Source organism: Myxine glutinosa, chromosome 1, assembly GCF_964187855.1.
Source record: "Myxine glutinosa chromosome 1, kmMyxGlut1.1, whole genome shotgun sequence".
NCBI lineage: Eukaryota > Metazoa > Chordata > Myxini > Myxiniformes > Myxinidae > Myxine > Myxine glutinosa.
The window spans coordinates 440526100-440544540 of NC_136261.1; the positions used below are offsets into that span (position 1 = coordinate 440526100).

Here is an 18441-nt window from a genome sequence, read left to right on the forward strand (position 1 = left end):
CAAGAATATCTCAAGATTCAGATTTATATATGTATAACATCCTATGGAGCTCAAAGGAAGAGAAGGAGGAGGAAGCAAGTAAAGTAAGGAAAGTAAGGGAAATAAGGAAAACAGTGGCAGGGCAAGTAAGGAAAATAAGGGAAGGAAGCTGGGAATTACTCGCGGAAGTATGGTAAGTACTCGCGCTAGCGGATGTTGATCTCCATAAGAGGCACCACTCAGAGGACCTAGAAATAAGTAAAGCGGCAGACAGGGAACTCGAGGAAATGGTAATAAGGAAAGTAAGGGAAAGGAGGGAAGCAGCAGCAAGGTCAATCAGGGAGATGGTAGCAAGGGAAATAATGAAAAGCAGGAGGGAGAAGATAACAAAGGGAGAGTCGATGTGGGAAACTATAGATGATTCCGCCCTATTAGCTATAATAATGGAACCGGATGAGGATGAGGCTAAATGGCCAGCAAGGGCAGCAGGGGCAATATAAGCAACAGCAAGAGAGGCAGAAGAAGCAAGGGCAGCAAGGGTAGCAAAGTTGGTAGCAGCAAGGGCAGCAAAGGAGGAGGGGGCAGCTAAGGAAGGGCTATTAGGAGCACAGCAGGGACAACAAAAAAGGGGTAGTAGGAGCAGGGGTAGCAAAGGAAGGGGTAACAGGGGTATCAGAAGCAGAAGCGTGGGAAGAGGAAACAAGCGTGCCAAGGGTGGTAGAATATACAATAAGTGCAGTAGCAAAAGGGGAGGATGTGGAGGAAGGGACAGCAAGAGCAGCAGCAGAAGTAGCAAGAGCAGCAGGGGCAAGGGTAGGAAGGGCAGTAGGAGTAGTAGGAGGAGTAACTAAGGAAGGGATAGCTAAGGAAGGGGTAGTAGGAGTAGTAGGGGCAGCAAGGGTAACAAGAGCAGCAAGGGAAGGGGTAGTAGGCAAAATTAGGAGCAGCAGGGGCAGCTAAGGCGGGGCTAGTAGGAGTAACAGGGGTAGCAACGGAAGGGTTAGTAGGAGTAGCAGGGGCAGCAAGGGTAGCAAAGGAAGAGGAGGAAGTAAAGGCCACAATAGAAGGGGTGATAAAGGCATCAAGGGATGAGGTATTAGGGGTAACAAGGGATGAGGAGTGAGTACATGGCATTGACAAAACTAATTTGAAATTAAATAATTTCAAATTATATAAAAAATTATGTTTTTGAAATATATGTGAGATTAATATTATGACAGGTAATACCAATCCATCTTCCTGTTGTTAAATCGGTTTGTATTCCATGACTTTGTATATTTATCTGATTTTCTTCCTTCTTTGTCATACAAACCATCGCTTTGCTATTATATTTTTTTATTTCTGAACTCATGTATTTGTTGTTTGCAAATTGTGCTTACACATATCTCATTATACTCACCAAGCAGGTAATATTCTTCTTTATGGGACTGATTCAAATCATGTAGGTCTTCTAAGTTTATTGAAAAGAGCCAATTATATCCTAAATCAAACATATCATACCCCCATTTATCAATTATCATATCAACTATGCGCCCTTCTTTATAGAAATCAATTTTTATTAGGTTATTAAATTTAATAAGGAAAGGTGTATGACTTGCAGAACCAGACGTTGTATTTGTAACTTCGACTTGTTTAACAAAACGTGCAGTTTTATTTATAGATATATATATATTGGGATGAATCACTTAATCTCACCAAGTCATTGTCCTCTGTGGGACTCGGATAATTGGTTAATTTGTAACTATTCCCCATATTAATATTTTTAGTTATATTATATTTCTGCCATTCAGCCTGGGCCTTTGTAAAATCATTTGATAAATCAACACCCGACTCTTGGGATCCTCTAAAGATAGAACCATCTTTGCCAACGTAAGTCATTTTAAATAAGAGTAAAAATAACATCAGAAAACTTTTCATTATTGTTGAGGTGAAATAATACGTATAAACATAATTGCCCGCATCATTTGGAATTTACTTCTTGGACTTGAAATGTTTGATAAACACTCTTCCCCTTCAGTAGGAATTTAATTACTTCAAGAGGGGGTGGAAGTCCATAACTATCGAAATTATATTTGCCCCTCCTGTTACGAAAACAAGTCCAATGAGATCCCTTCGCATTATTGTCTTCTAAATTAATAATAATTTTTTTTTGTATTTTTAGGCAGCTTTGTTAATTCATCTCTCATACAAATAATTACGTTACCGAGTTTTAGTTTTTTACAATATTTATCGAGTTCTATATTTGACGTTGTATTCTTTCCAAATTGTTTAAACCACTCCTCCATTTTAATTATGATTTTATTTATGAGAAATATATAATCCATTACCCCTTTTAGTTAGTTTTACACCCATCTGTGCGATAGAAGAAAGCGTATCTCCAACTAACAATCTCGCTTTATCAGGTAGGCCTTCAGGTTTTTCAGCAAAATCTACAATTACGCCGCTTCCACTAATTTGTTTTTCCAACTCCTTGTTATGTCTTTCCAATTCTTTTTGAGCTTTTAGTTGAGCTTTCTTTTCGTTAGCAGTTTTTACCGCTGCTGAAATACCACCCGTCAAAGCTCCCGCTGCACTTAATCCGGCAAATAGAGGAATTAGAAATGGAAGAAATCCTCCGTTTCTCTCCTTTATTGAATATTTCTTCAACATAGGTTTTGTCATTTTAAAACAAAGTGAACTGGTACTATTTAGCGCTTTCACCTGCACTTTTGTGAGCAAAACACCAAGTCTTATATCACCTTTCCTTTGAATTGTACGAATGGTAATCGTACAAGGTTTTTGGTATTGGATACAAGATGTTAGTTTATTGCAATTTGTTTGATTAACATATATGTCAGTTGTTACTTTACTCATTTTATTTAGAAAAGTTTTTTTTCGAGTTATATGAGAAAAAATATACAATACCATGTGAACATACAAGTTTTCTATTTATTACGAAAATAAATTTTCTATTTATTACTTATGTGATTTTAGTCATAACACCATTATCAGTATTAATCTGTAGTTCTATTTCTTCCAAGAGTAAACAATATGCATCAACTTCTTCACTCTCTCCTCTTTCAATGTATAGGGAAGTATCCACTCTATTAGGCTTTATAGTTTCCTTTTGTGCATCCAGGTCAATCGCATAGATTGTATATAGGCTTTTAAACGCAGTCATATCCAAAATGGGATCCTGATTATAGTTGCTTTCACACACCTTTTGGTAAGACTTGTAGGCTTCGGCATAAGCATTATTTTCCCAATTAATTTCCAATTTATCTCATGGGTAAAATGTTCCATCCAGAGAAACCCGAAGTTGTTTCAACTTAGCATTATCACACAATGCGTTATTCTTATCAGTAGCAGTATCCCCATCAGGTTTCTTAAAAATAAGCCACAGTTACCGAGGCTTTCCTTCGAGAACACCCAAATTCCAAGTGTATGTAGCGTGGTCCAGTTTAATGTGTTGGCATCTTCTTTTAAGGTAGGTTACATTTAGCGGGGTCTTTGAGTTAAGTCTTCTATTCAACATCTCTTCTGTTTTAAGGCTAGGAGTATATTCGTTAATATACCAACACAGGTCATCAATAACAAATTTATTGTTATCGCCGAAAGCATTAGCAGCCCCAAAAACCAATCTGTTTTCATCATTATTCCTTTGTAGTTGAAATCTAATTTTAAGGCCGTACATAACTTTATAATAATCACAAAATCCAAATATCCCTTTAAGGGGTACGGCTACGGTGAAACTAGTCTCGGCTTTGGTCTCGTTATACATTGACTTCCTTTGGGCATAACCAGGGTCACTATCTTTTCCTGTTGTCATATCAGGAATAAAACCTTCGGCAAACCCCTTACCCATGCTATCACTGAACGACTACAGCGTAAATTTCATCATTTCAGATGTAGCAGCGACGTAATCAATCGCTTCAACCTCTTGCGTTCCAATATACAAACGTACACTATCAAACATTTTCCAGAAGAAATCATTTACAAGCGTAGCATTTGTGTCATTCGCAGCCTTAGTGAATTTAAATTTACACAACAAGAAACTGTCGGCCAGATTCAAGTAAGTTTGTTGATTATTTATCTCAAAACTTTTTGTTCCGTTTGAATTCCAACCTGTTCCCGTTACGGCATTTACCTTATAATAATCCTCTTTTTCGTAGAATTTGAAATGATAATCGTATCATCCAAATCATACATACTATCGATCGCTTCCATTCTTTACATATAACAATAAAATAATAATAATAAATAATTTTATTATGTTTAAGAATAATAATATAAATATTTATAACTTTTGAAAACCCGACCCGAGAAGAATTTGTTTTAGTTTTTCTCGTGCTTGCGGGGTTAGTTCGGTTTTATCTTTTTTACTCCTTTTAAGTTCTTTGAGAGCTTGTAATTTATGAGACTCCTTCTGAGCGTCTTTTACATCATTTACCACGCCCGCTATATTTCCTACGGCAGAAGCGGCTGAACCAATTAGATCTTTATGTTTAAGAATAGTTGAACCAATACCCATTAGAGTATCAATTATCCCATCTCCTTTAGTTCTAAATTGATCTCCTACACCCCGTTGTCTCTTAGGTTTATAGTATCCTCTCCCAAGAAACATACCTTCACCCTTAAAGTACGGTGAAAGATACATACCTTCCCCAATCCCATCTCCGGATGTTTTAACACCATCTTTCGCATCTTTCGTAATGATTTTATATTTTCTCAACTCATGTTTTCGTACAACAACCATCGTGTTTTTATTTACTAAAAGAAAAAACTTTTTTCATGTTACAATTAATAATAATAATAATAATTCATTTATTTTGTATAGCGCTTTTCCAGAAGCCCAAAGGCGCTTTGACAGAGTGGCAAACATAATGCATAACAATACATGAAAACAACAATTGCAAAAAGACAAGAATCAATAGGGAAATATTTAAAGCAAAAGGAGGGAGAAGGAGAAGAGATAGTCAGGGGTTAAATGCTGTGGGTTGAATGTTGAATGCAGTGTTGAACAGGTGGGTCTTTAGTGATGTTTTGAATGTGGTGAGTGAGGAGGAGTCTCTGATGGTGTGAGGTAGTGAGTTCCAGAGGGTGGGAGCAGCGATGGAGAAGGCCCTGTCCCCCCAGGATCTGAATTTGGTCCGGATGGAGGGGGTCAGGAGGTTGGTACCAGCAGAGCGGAGGTTGCGGGTGGGAGTGTGTCTGGAGAGGAGGTCAGCCAGGTAGGATGGGGCCAGGTTATGGAGGGCTTTGTATGTCAAGAGGAGGATTTTGTACTGGATTCTCTGGGGGATGGGGAGCCAGTGAAGCTTGTAAAGGACGGGGGTGATGTGGTCACGGGTCCGGGAATGGGTGAGTAGACGGGCAGCGGAGTTCTGAATGTATTGGAGTTTATTGGTGATTTTTGAGGGTGAACCATAGAGGAGGCTATTGCAGTAGTCCAGACGGGAGGTGATGAAGGCGTGGATGAGGGTTTCTGCAGCCGTGGAGGAGAGGGATGAGCGGAGACGGGCAATGTTTTTCAGTTGAAAGAAGGCTGACTTTGTGATCTGTTTAGTGTATTTGTCGAAGGAAAGGGTTTGGTCAAAGATGACGCCAAGATTCCGGATGTGAGGGGAGGTGGATACTGGGATACCGTCGATGTTGAGGGCAAAGTTATGGGTGGATTTTGTGAGCGTTTTTGGGCCAATGATGATTATTTCAGATTTATCACAGTTAAGCTTGAGGAAGTTGATTTGAAGCCAGGATTTTATTTCAGTGATGCAGTTTGTCAGGATAGAGTGGGTGTCGGTGGAGACGGACTTGGTGGAGATGAAAAGCTGGATGTCATCGGCGAAGCAGTGGAATTGGAGACCATGACGGCGGATTAAGTGACCGAGCGGGGACAGGTAAAGGATGAAGAGGAGGGGGCCAAGAACTGAACCTTGGGGGACACCTTGGGGGAGGGGAGCAGTGGGGGATTTGCAGTTATTGATGGAGATGAACTGGCATCTGTCAGAGAGGTATGATTTAATCCAAGAGAGGGCAGTGCCGGTAACGTTAAAGGTGGATTCAAGTCAGGTGAGGAGGATAGGGTGATTGTTTTATCTTGTCAATTAATTATTGAATAACTTCATGTAGGTAAGTTCCATCTATTTGTTGAACAACTTCACATTGGTGAATTCTGATGGATATAATTTCATCATTGAAAGAAATCAGACGATTATTTTGATCGGTTATCCTAAAATGTACTTTATTAATGGTTTTTCCTGACACGGGCAAATAGTTGGGATTTGTTGGTTCCATACTGAATTTATAACCAATCGGGGTCGAGTAAGCGATGAATGAGAATATTGTATTTGTTATCACACCGTCGTCATAAGCATCATCAATCAAATCGCAGTGAATTAATATTGAATTTATACCTGAGGATATTTGAATAACATTATCACTGATAAACATATTATTAGCTTCAAGCTTTTTTGCAGAGAAACCTAATAGTTCTCCGAATGAATTATTAATCGTCAAATCAATTTTATGATTATTTTAAAGTCGAATGCTACTTCAATATTTTTTGGTTCATCACCTGATTCTTTCATATGGCATCAAATTTCAGAAGTTAATGTAGAAATCTCGTAAGCTCCGGATGAAACTGTTATAGTTTTATATTCGCCCACCGGACTATAACTAAACTTGTTATTTTTTTCTGTGATATTAAACAATGTATTATAAGTTCCCACAGACACTAACGCCACTTCATATTTTTTGTGGGGTCAAATTGTAAGGGGTACTGTAATGAAGCCGTGTAATCACTCTTTGTAAAGTTAAAACTTAAAGGTATGTTTCTCATTTTATTTAACGTGTGATAAAATATCTTTGTATTGACATTTATTAATTATTTTCATATTCATAAACTGATCTAGAATGGCTGATGTTTCATTAAAACTATTATTGTTTCCCACCACCTTGCTACCTAACAACAATAATAGTCTATTAAGTAATTGTGATGAGCCACTCGGAAGAAAACTAACGCCGGAGCCTGAAGAGAATTTAAGTATATCATAGACTCCTTAATATGATTTTCCTTCTCATTCTTTTTACTTTTACCATCAATATAATCCTCATAATCAAGTGACTAACAATTCAATATACTCCACATCTTCATCATTGCCTAGATTAAGGGCTTCATCAAAATATTTTGAACCCTTGAGCCCGGTGTTTGTGAGAAAAAACATTAATCTTGGGGCTAATTTAACATTTGGGCGAGTGTGATTTGAAAACATCAATTCATCATTGAATATCAATATTGGTTCTTCCACAAGATGAAACAGTCCTGGTTTTTTACGTCTGTTGGAATGAGACCCGCTATGGTTTTTGTGTCCTCTTTATATTCATTGTTTTGAATGGCCCCTACAACATATTTGGGAGGTTGATTTATCTCCCCAACTTGTTGGAATAATAATTCATCATCTTATTTTGGATATTCTAATTCTCTTCTAGCTCTTGTATCTCTAAGCTCTTGCTCTTCTTGCTCTGTTATTTGGTCAAGGTCTTCTAGCATTTGACGTTTTTGGGGAGTAAATTCCACCATTGGATTTTGAAATTAACCGCTTTTTGTTCGGAAGATTTTAAGAGGGGTTTAAAAAACCTCTCTTGTTTTCTTTCAAATATTTCTTCACCGATACTTTCCGACTCCGTTTCTTCTTTAACTCTTCCTGTTGTTTAACAACTTTTGAACGTAATTGATTATATTCCTTAAATTTTCTTGCTCGTTCTTCGGCTCGTTTATTATATCATCTTCTTTAACCACAATATATTTATATTTTCCAACCGTATGTTTCATATACCCCTCAAATTCCTTTTTACTACATAATGTAGAACAAGTATCTCTCAAAAATTATCTATATCTATTGAATTTAGTTTGAATAAAAATAAAAGTATTAGCATTGTTTCTTATTGAGCGACGAGGGAGTTGAAAATATGACTGGCTGAGATAAATCCAATTACAAGAAGAATGCCATGCCCTTGTACAGTGGCTGTCAATAACCGTTTGGATTCTCTCATTAACACAATCGTCAAAGATATACAAGTTTGTTTTTTGTTTCATCTAAATCTTGGGGTAAAGGTATATCATCCATATTATCACGAAGAATACAAGCTAAAGGTATAAACGATGTGGGTTTTGATTTATTTTTACCCTTTTGTTGAGTATCACAAAATAGTTGTATTATATCTTCAATGTTATACTCATTTAGTTTGTGTTGACGTTTAAATAACGCGATTATATCTTCTTTTTTAAGTCCCACATTAAAAACTTGTGATAGTAGTTGATACTCTGGCTGAAAACTTGACTTTGTGAAAATTATTAAATTTTCATAGTCTAAAAAGTTTGGAGTAAGAAGCATCTTTAAAAGCAAACAGGTTTTCCCACATCCCCTTGAACCAACTATTAGACATCTTAATGAATTTGGTAGATTCTCATGATTATTAAATTTTATCTTACTTTCCCAAACGGGTAAAAAATCACTCATTTTATATAAACCAACTAAAAATTTACCGTTTAATCATTCATCCTGTGTGTTATCCCTATTTGCATTATAATTGTGTATACATATTAAAAGTATCTCAACCAAACGCTTAATTAGTTAAGTATATATTGAAACATTCTGTCTTGTTGTTCATTCATTTTATATATATGCCAACAAAAAAAATTGCTTTTTCTCCCAAACATTACAATGTTATTTTCAAATTTTTAAATATATGGGTTAAAAAATTTACTATTTGGAGAAACAAGAGGGATGTGGGAGTCTGCCCTTTGCGTAATATGTAAAAAATCGGAAATCGGGAAAATGTGAAATTTTGGGGAAATCATGAAAATGTGAAAATGTGAAAATGTGAAAATTAAATAAATTTTTAAAATATTTATTTAATTAAATAATTCGAACACTTCCGGTTTGTGATGAGTCACTTCCTGTTTTGGGGGCAAGGAGGGATACGGGGATCTGCTCGGATTGGTGGGGGGTTTAGAAATCCCATTTTATATCTAATAAGGTTGACCACTTGGAGCACCCTCGACTGGCTCGCACCACCAATTATAATGAGGCTACCAAAGATAGTCATAGAGATGTAAAAGAGGTAAGGAAAGGGAAATATGCGTATTATCCTTTTAGTTCATTTATTGCCTTAACAATGTATTTCTTAAGCCGACTGCATTGGGGTTCCATGAAATTGTGGTCACTGGGTCCGCGAATAATACACCTTGCTGTTTCAATAAACCCATGTCGATCAGAAAAATGATCTTTTATTTCAATATATCTTTTTCTAAAAGTCTAGTTCAGAAACTTGAGTATTTGCGATGGTAAGACATTGGAATCACTGTATGGGGGAATTCCTCAATGTCATAGGATTCCTCCTCAGCCATGTCAGAAGCACCTGCCCTGTTTCTGTAGGAACAGGTTGAGGGAGAGGTTCCACCAGAACCCCTGGTAATGTGGGTGGTGGGGGGGGAGGATCGATTCTGCAAACTGTTGCACAATTTGAGGTTCTTCCTCGGGACAATCTTTGTGCTCAGGTACATTTTCTAAATTGGCCGGTACAACGACTATTTGATTTGAAAAATCGCCGTCAGGTGCGTTGGAACACTGAGGGGTCAAATTTTGCTCTTTTTGCCCCCCAGTCGAATCTCGAACCGAGTTGTCATAATCCGCACAAGGATTTAACGTAATTTGCACTCCAACCTCATCTGTAGGTAGCGCGTTAGGGCAACTCCTCCACATTAGGCTGAGGATCCATATCGGCAGCGGGCAGAGGATCTGCATTCACATTTAGCAATACTTCATATCGATTACTCATCGATGTTTTATCAGGTGGTACTGTGTCCAATGCATCGGAGTCCAACACCACCTTCTTTTCCTAACGGGGTGGAGAAACATTCCGAGGTGTTTTCCTCTTTCTCAAAGAGGAGATGGGTGTAAAACCATCCCAAACGTTTTGTTTTTCGGAGGTTTTCGATGTCGATGGTACGTTTTCTGTCACAGTATCATAGTAGTGAATCTGTCCCGGTGAAAAAAGACGGGACTCAAATTGAGAAAAGGGATCATATGGGATGAACAAATCATACTACTTGGAATTTGACACACAGTGATCAATTTGAGAGCTGTGTGTACCTGTTTAGGTGAGGTCGGGGATCACCTATGGTTAATGGTCCAGTTGTATGACCACGTGTTCTGACCCTTTGGGGTTCGGATTTGTGTTTGTTTGATTAACCATGTGATTTCAGCCTTCAGGTGGAGGGGCATGTTTGTCCATGGGACAGTCCTGATGGGTTTTCATGTAGCATCTCATCTGTACACGTGGCATCTCACCTGCACACATGGCATCTCAACTGTAAACAAGGCATCTCACCTGCACACCTCGTATATCACCTGCAAGCGTCGTATTTGACCTGCACATGTCGTATTTGGCTTGTACCCGTCGTATTTCATCTGCACCCGTCGTATTCCATCTGCACACGTCGTATTTCATCTGCACACGTCGTATTTCATCTGCACACGTCGTCCTTGACCTGCACACAAGGCATTTCACCTGAACACGAGGCATTTCACAATCACACGAGGCATTTCACAAGCACACGAGGCTTTCACATGCACACGAGGCATTTCACCTGCACACGAGGCATTTCACATGGACACGAGGCATTTCGCATGCACATGAGGCATTTCGCCTGCACAGGAGTCATTTCACAATCACATGACGCATTTGAACTCGCGGCATTTCACCTGCACACGAGGCATTTCACATGCACACGAGGCATTTCGCCTGTACACAAGGCATTTCACAAGCACACGTGGCATTTCACATGCACACGAGGCATTTCACATGCACACGAGGCATTTCACATGCACACGAGGCATTTCACATGCACACGAGGCATTTCACCTGCACACGAGGCATGTCACCTGCACACGAGTCATTTCACATGTACACGAGGCATTTCACCTGAATACGACTCATTTCACATGCACAAGAGGCATTTCGCCTGTGCACGAGGCATTTCACAAGCACACGAGGCTATATATATATATATATATATATATATATATATATATATATATATATATATATATATATATATATATATATATATATATATATATATATATATATATATATATATTGTTATGGACGCGGTTAAAGATGTTATTTACCGAGCGGTTGGTATTACCGCGACCGAACAGCTTTTCCCCGACTAATACCCGATTTGCCCCAAACTTTGGCCGGATCGCGCCACCGCTATTCAATCGGGAAAACTCTAAAGCGACCGAATGCAAAGAGGAAAACGAAGGCAAAGAAAGGTTTGGAAATACTACTAAATTTATTTACTATTCACACACATAAGCAAAAAGAAAGCAGTCACGTTTATTTACAAGCACATGAGACGCAGGTGACACAGTGAAAATACTAGCTTATACAGACTTATTGTTACTACCCAGGGACAAGACAAAAGACAGACTACGAGCACACTTACACGGGGAATGATGATAGGGATGGCAGGTGGGTGGCTGGGGGATGGCTGGCGGGATAGGGAGGTCCAACTAGTTCTGCAGCTGATCGACTCGTGGGCAGCCGCCGCTCCTTCGCGGCCCTGCTCCAAACTGCCGTCCAGGCCTCACGCTGCTGTGGCTGCAGTTTCGGTGGCTCCAGCTGCAGCAAATGCAGTTTCAGTGGCTCGAGCTGCAGCAAGTGCAGTTTCGGTGGCTCGAGCTGCAGTGAGTGCAGTTTCGGTGGCTCGAGCTGCAGTTCAACCCTGGACTTCTTTCGCAGTTTCTCTGTCGTCAAAGCTCATTTCCCTTGTCTTGGGAACGCCCTGCCTGCGGGTTATATAAGCCCCACCCCTCAACCTTCGCGAACCTCCTCGATGTTTCTCTCCACACCCTCTCCAAGTCCAACCCCTTGTTCGTGGTTGGTTGAGTGGGGCTGACTCACTCCTCCCCTCTATGACGAGGTGGGGACCCGCAACCCTGCCTCGTGGTCAATGGCGGCAATTGGAGCGGAGGTAGTTTCCAATCGACGAAAAGGGGGAATGGAGGTTTTGGGAATGGGAATGAAGGGAATCTATCTCTTTCACTTGGTGCAATGGAGTACTTCTATTAATGGGAGACACAGCCTTACCCTAAAACACAGAATAAGATATAACTATCGAACAGGGGTATTCTATGATTGGCTGACGTGTATGCTTGTGGACTAATTATGGGACGCACTTTTGACCTTTACACAGCTCCGGAGGCAGGAGGCGCAGAATAACCAATAATAATAATACACACAATCAATCAAAAAAAATACAGTCCTCATATCTGCAACACTATACATTCATACATATATATATATATATATATATATATATATATATATATATATATATATATATATATATATATATATTGTTGCGGATATGGGATTTGCATCCATCCATATCCGCTTGTAAATATTCCCCTATTTCCTCAATACTTCCCAACTATCCCCAATCCCCCATTCCCTAGTCCCATTTTCTGTAAACAACACTCTGTAGACCCGACCTCCCCCTATTTCCCCCATTAAATGTCGTGCCCAGGTTCACCGCATCTCATGTAAGACAACTATAGGACATCTTGCTAGTTATTCTTAGTCTATGTCAGTTAAGGACTCGTTTCCATTAATTCTGACCCTTCGTTGCACCAGAATGTGATTGTATGGCACCGTTAGGAAGTTTAGGACCTCCCAATACCTCCCCGCAGCTCTTCCTCACAGTTCAACAACAACAACAACAACAACAACGAGCGCAGGAAGTGCGCGTCCTCACTCCGGCTTGGTTGGTAGGAGGTGTTGGGAGGGCACCAGGCCTTCCCAACGAGCCGCCATCAAACATGTGCTCGACGGGGTTACCAAATAGGGCCTCCCTGTCAGCCCCTCGTCAAGGGCGGAGCCCGGTAACCCCCGCAGCCAATGGAAGCGGCGGACTGGCCCCAGTGGGGCGGAACCAACCAGCCGAGGGCGTGTCACTCCCGGCTGAGCATGCGCAGTGAGGGGGAGGTGACGTGAGATGCGCGCTGAGCTTGGAGAAAGAAAGACGTCCCCTCCGAGCGCTGTGACACCTCCCCGCATCTTCTGGACCGTGCTTTATCCTGTCCCCGAGCCAAGGTGCACCTTGTGCTATCGACCTACCTGTCCCTTCCTGCCATCAATAATCCCTGTGTAAGTCTGCCTTGTTCCGTTTGTCTGTGGTCTGTCTGGGATAAGATAAGACGGTAATTAAGTGCCCATCTCTTCTGTGTCTTTACCTCACTGCCTTGTAATCTACCCCTTTTCTCCACCACTGTAATTATACCCTCCTTCGGAGGTCTTGAGAACTGTACCCCTTGCGTCGTTTCCTCTTTCCCAGTCGTCGTGTCCTTTCTATCATTGATTTGGCATAGCGCGATTTGGCCAACGTCTGGGTGAATCGGGTGAGTTGGGGAAGAATCGGGGGAACTGTTCGGTCGCGGTAATACCAACCGCTCGGTAAATAACATCTTTAACCGCGTCCGCAACAATATATATATATATATATGTATACAGAATCGAGGCTCGTGAAAGAGCTAACATGGATTTCACAAACAAATCGAACAGACAAACAAAATATGTAAAAAGACGGAGCGGTACACAAGATGGGGAGAGAAGGGGAAGCACACAAACACAACATTTGAGAGCAGGGACATCGGGAGATGTGTGGGAGGGAGAGGGCTTGGGGGGAGGAGGCGTGGGAAGGGGGTGGGGGGTGTGGGAGAAGTATAAAACACAAGGACACCAAGGACTTCCAGGACAGAAGTTGGTATTTTAAATAAGTGATTTTGGGGTGAAATTAGCAGGGGTAGAAAAGATCAAGGTATTGGATGGGGGAAGACAAGAGATGGTGGTGAACACCTGTTTTAAAGACCTGGAGGGAGGAGTGGGATTGAAGGGAGTGGGGGAGTTTGTTCCAGAGGTGGGATAAAAGGGGAATGAAAGAGTGAAGGTGAGCAGAGAGCCTAGATTTTGGCAGTTTAACCATAAGAGGGTTGCAGGCAGATCTTGTGCGACCTGTAGGAATATTTGGGGGACAGAGCCCAGAGAGAGATGGGGGGGGGGGGCAAGGCCGAAGAGGAGTCGGTCGAAGACGGAAAGACCACCAACCTGCCTGCGGTGAGTGAGTGAAAGGCCCTTGGAGTTAGCTTCATCACGGGAGATTCCAATGATCTGAACGCTTTGGTTTCAACAGCGTGAAGACGAGCTAGGTGTGAGGCAGGAGCACCAGCCCGGAGGAGAGAGCAGTATTCCATTGAGCTGCGGATGAAAGCCTTGTATGTGGTGAGGAGCTCAGGTGTGCCAAGGAAGGACTTCGCATGACGGAGGATACCCAGTCGGCGACTGGCTTTGGAGGCCAGATTTGAAATGTGGTTTTCCCAGGAAAGATCATGGCAGATAGTGAGACCCAAAAGCTTGAGTGACAGAACTTCTTGGATAGGATTATTCAGAAAGTGGATGGGAGGGTTGTCCAGTCGGTCTTTTTGGAGAGACATCGTAAGAGTGTGAGATTTGTCAGGATTGAAAGACATGTTCCACTTGTTTGCCCAGTCTGTGATTTTGTCCAGGTCTGCAGAGAGTGAGGAGGCAGCAGACTGCCGATCTGAGGGATGAGGAATGGAGGGCCAGAGAGCAGAGTCATCAGCAAACAGACAGAGAGGATTTTCAAGAGAGTCAGAGAGATCATGGATGAAGACCAGAAAAAGCACAGGGCCCAGAACACTGCCTTGGGGAACTCCAGCCTGAACTGGAAGAGGAGATGAGAGAAACCCATTCAGGGCCACACGTTGACTACGACTAGAGAGGAAGTCCGCCAGCCATGCATGGAGATTTCCATGGATACCAAAGGAGGAGAGTTTGGTGAGCAGAGCGGGGTGCCAGACCGTATCGAAGGCATGTGATATGTCAAGGGAGACAGCTCTAATTTCCTGTTTGGCATTGAGGACCTCCATCCATTGTTGAGAAAGCAGAAGCAGCATGTCCAGAGCAGAGTGACCAGGTCTGAAACCAAATTGATGATCAGAGATCAAGCCATTGGAGAAGAGGAAAGATTTTATATCCGAAGCAATGATGGATTCCATGACTTTGCTGATAATTGGGAGAAGGCTGATTGGTCTGTAGTTGCTAGGATCTGTTTTTGCACATTTTTTGTACAAAGCAGTGATGTTGGCTGATTTCCAAGCAGATGGCAGATGACCTTGAGCAAAGGAGAGTGTGAAGACAACAGAGAGAGGGAGTGAAAGAGTGGAAGAACAGGATATTAGGACCCATGGGCTGATGCCGTCAGGTCCAGTTGCAGAATCAAAGTCGAGGGTTGACAGAAACTTTTCCACCTTGTCAGGAGGAAAGGACACAGAGTCCAGGAGCAGCTGGGTATGGCTGGGTACGGTGAGTACAGAGAGGGATGGGTTTGGGACACAAGATTTAGAGGCAAACACAGAGTTGAGGCATTCAGCTTTTTCATGCGCGGAGTCAGCCGTGTAGCCGTTTGAGGTGAGAGAGGGGATGGAGGGGGAACAAACACCAGAAACAGATTTGACCAGACGCCACCAGGATTTCGAAGAGGGAGACAGATAACAGAGTTCGGTCTTGAGAATCGAGAGATATTGTTTCTTGGCTCTCCTGAGGGCGGACACACACTTGTTTCGGGCTTTGTGAAAGGAAATGAGATTTCCTTCCGTTGGATTTGCTTTCCAGGAGGCGAAGGCTAGTTGTTTCTGGGCAACAGCCTCACCACAAGATTCCATGTACCATGGACGGGAGGAAGGGTATGACAACTGAAGACGACATGGGATAAATCTGTGCATGAGAGAGAGCAATTACTTTGGAAGAATTCCCAGGATAAGTTGATGTCAGAGGCGGTCGAGTTGGGAGACCAGTCCAGATGATTGATGGCTGCCTGAAGACCGTGCCACTTGGCATGAGTGAAATTCCAGACTCGTCAACGCTTAGGAGGCTCTCTGAGAATGGTCAGAGAGATGTCCACTTTAACAAGCACATGATAAGATGAGCTGATTGGAGCAGAGGAAGAGCAGCAGACATCTTCAGGGAAGTTAGTCATAACCAAGTCCAGAAGAGAAGATGCTCCGTTGACTGAGATCCGGGTCGGGAAATTCACAGATTGTGTCAGTCCCAGTGAGTCGCAGAAGTCCTTTGCTGAGGAGCCAAGGCTGGTGAGAGAGGTACCCACATCCAGCCAACTGGCATGGTGACAATTTAAATCACCACATATGAGGAAGAGAGAGTTGGAATGGGTCGATAGAAGTTGGTCCATATTATCAGACAGCGAGATGTAGATGGAGTCATCACTGTTTGGTGGACGGTACAACACACATATGAACAAAAGGTGGGAGCGAAGGGGAAGCCATAGCCAAAGGTATTTCTGAGGGTCAGGTGGAGAGAGGGCAGTGCAGGGCGAGTGAGGAAGAGAGTTTTTTTTATAAAGATAGCCACCCAACCTCCAGGACGAGGCTCAGGTCTATCATACCGGAGGAGGGAGTAATCTGGGAGAGATACCCAGGAATCAGAGACATCATGAAGGAGGAAAGTTTCTGTTAAGCAGATCACGTCTGGTTTGTCAAAAGCAACCTGTATGGAGAGATCAGTCAAGTGTGAGCGAAGGCCCCGGATGTTTGAGGTCCATACCGTTAATGAAGAGGAAGGAGAATCACAAGCACACGAGTCAATTCACAAGCACACGAGGCATTTCACATGCACACGAGGCATTTCACCTGTCCACGTGGCATTTCACATGCACACGAGGCATTTCACATGCACACGAGGCATTTCACATGCACACAAGGCATTCCACATGCACACGAGGCATTTCACCTGTACACGAGGCATTTCACATGCACACGAGGCATTTCACATGCACACGAGGCATTTCACATGCACACGAGGCATTGCACATGCACACGAGGCATTGCACATGCACACGAGGCAGTTCACATGCACAAGAGGCATTTCACCTGCACACGTCATTTCACATGTACACGAGGCATTTCACCTGAATACGACTCATTTCGCATGCACACGAGGCATTTCACCTGTACACGAGGCATTTCGCCTGCACACGAGTCATTTCACAATCACATGAGGATCCTGGAAATATCACAACACACCACAGGTTCTGTGTTCCTCTCTTCTTTATCCACCTCTTGTCTTTCTTCCACCTCAAAATTCACACCTGCACTTTCAGATTGATCAGCAAAGGGATCAGAAGGGTACTTTGTAAATCTTATTATGTATTTTTTTTATTGTAATAGAGCAAATTGTAATGAAGGAGAGGAAGGGGAGTGGCTCATGTTTCTGAGTGAATGTGGCTCACGTTTCTGAGTGAATGTGGGTCACGTTTCTGAGTGAATGTGGCTCACGTTTCTGAGTGAATGTGGCTCACGTTTCTGAGTGAATGTGGCTCACGTTTCTGAGTGAATGTGGCTCAGGTTTGAGTTGAGTGTGATGCCGATCGGGAAGAAGAAGAAGTCGTACTTCCAAATTCGTACATATCCGGAATTGTTTGGTTTATTTGTATTCAAATGTCTGGTAATTGTTTTGTATTTACAGTCATGTGAAAAAGTAAGTACACCCCATGTAAAGTTTTGACTTTTTCAACACAACCTATTTGATCTTCAATTCAACAATATTGATAGATAAAGGTGATATAATATAACAAATACCATGAAACATTTACATTCTGTAGTCCATTGTATAATTTAAATGAACATAAATGCAAATTTCGCATGTGGAAAAAGTAAGTACACCCCTACATTTATCACTACTTCAAATACCTAAAATTAGAATCAGGTGCACCAGCTCAGGTGCAAATGATTAGAACATTGTTAGACAGGATCTTGGAGGAACCTGTCTTATTAAAACCTCAGACATTTAGTTTGGTTTGCTCTTTGTTGTTGAAGTGTGCGGCGTCACCATGCCTAGATCAAAAGAGCTCTCTGAGGCCTTCAGAAAGAAGGTTATAGATGCCTACGAGTCTGGGAAGGGATTTAAAAAGATCTCCAAACAATTTGAAATCAATTCGACTGTCCGGAAGGTCATCTACAAGTGAGGAAGATTCCAAGCAACTGCCAACTTGTACAGGTCAGGCCGCCCCAGCAAGTTCAGCCCGAGAGCAGTCCGCAAGATGCTGAAAGAAGTCTCTAAGAACCCCCAGAATGTCATCACTGGACCTACAGGTAGCTCTTGCCACTGTTGATGCAAAGTGCACGAGTCTACCATTAGAAAGAGGCTGTACAAATTTGATTTGCCAATGAACACCTCGGCAGAGACCAACACTTCTGGAACAATGTGCTCTGGACAGATGAGTCAAAGGTAGAGCTATTTGGCCACAGTACCAGAAGACATGTTTGGCGAAAACCAAAGACAGCATTTGACCGCAAGAACCTGATACCAACTGTAAAG

The 18441-nt window shown here is 42.0% G+C and overlaps 2 protein-coding genes across 2 annotated transcripts in view; one reads left to right on the forward strand and one right to left on the reverse strand.

Moving 5' to 3' along the window:
* LOC144889679 (E3 ubiquitin/ISG15 ligase TRIM25-like) overlaps positions 1-18441 on the forward strand; it is an 875104-nt gene that overhangs the window by 844338 nt on the left and 12325 nt on the right. The gene's annotated exons all lie outside the window — the stretch shown is intronic.
* The window catches only part of LOC144888201 (E3 ubiquitin/ISG15 ligase TRIM25-like), a 450981-nt gene that overhangs the window by 359670 nt on the left and 72870 nt on the right, over positions 1-18441 (reverse strand). The gene's annotated exons all lie outside the window — the stretch shown is intronic.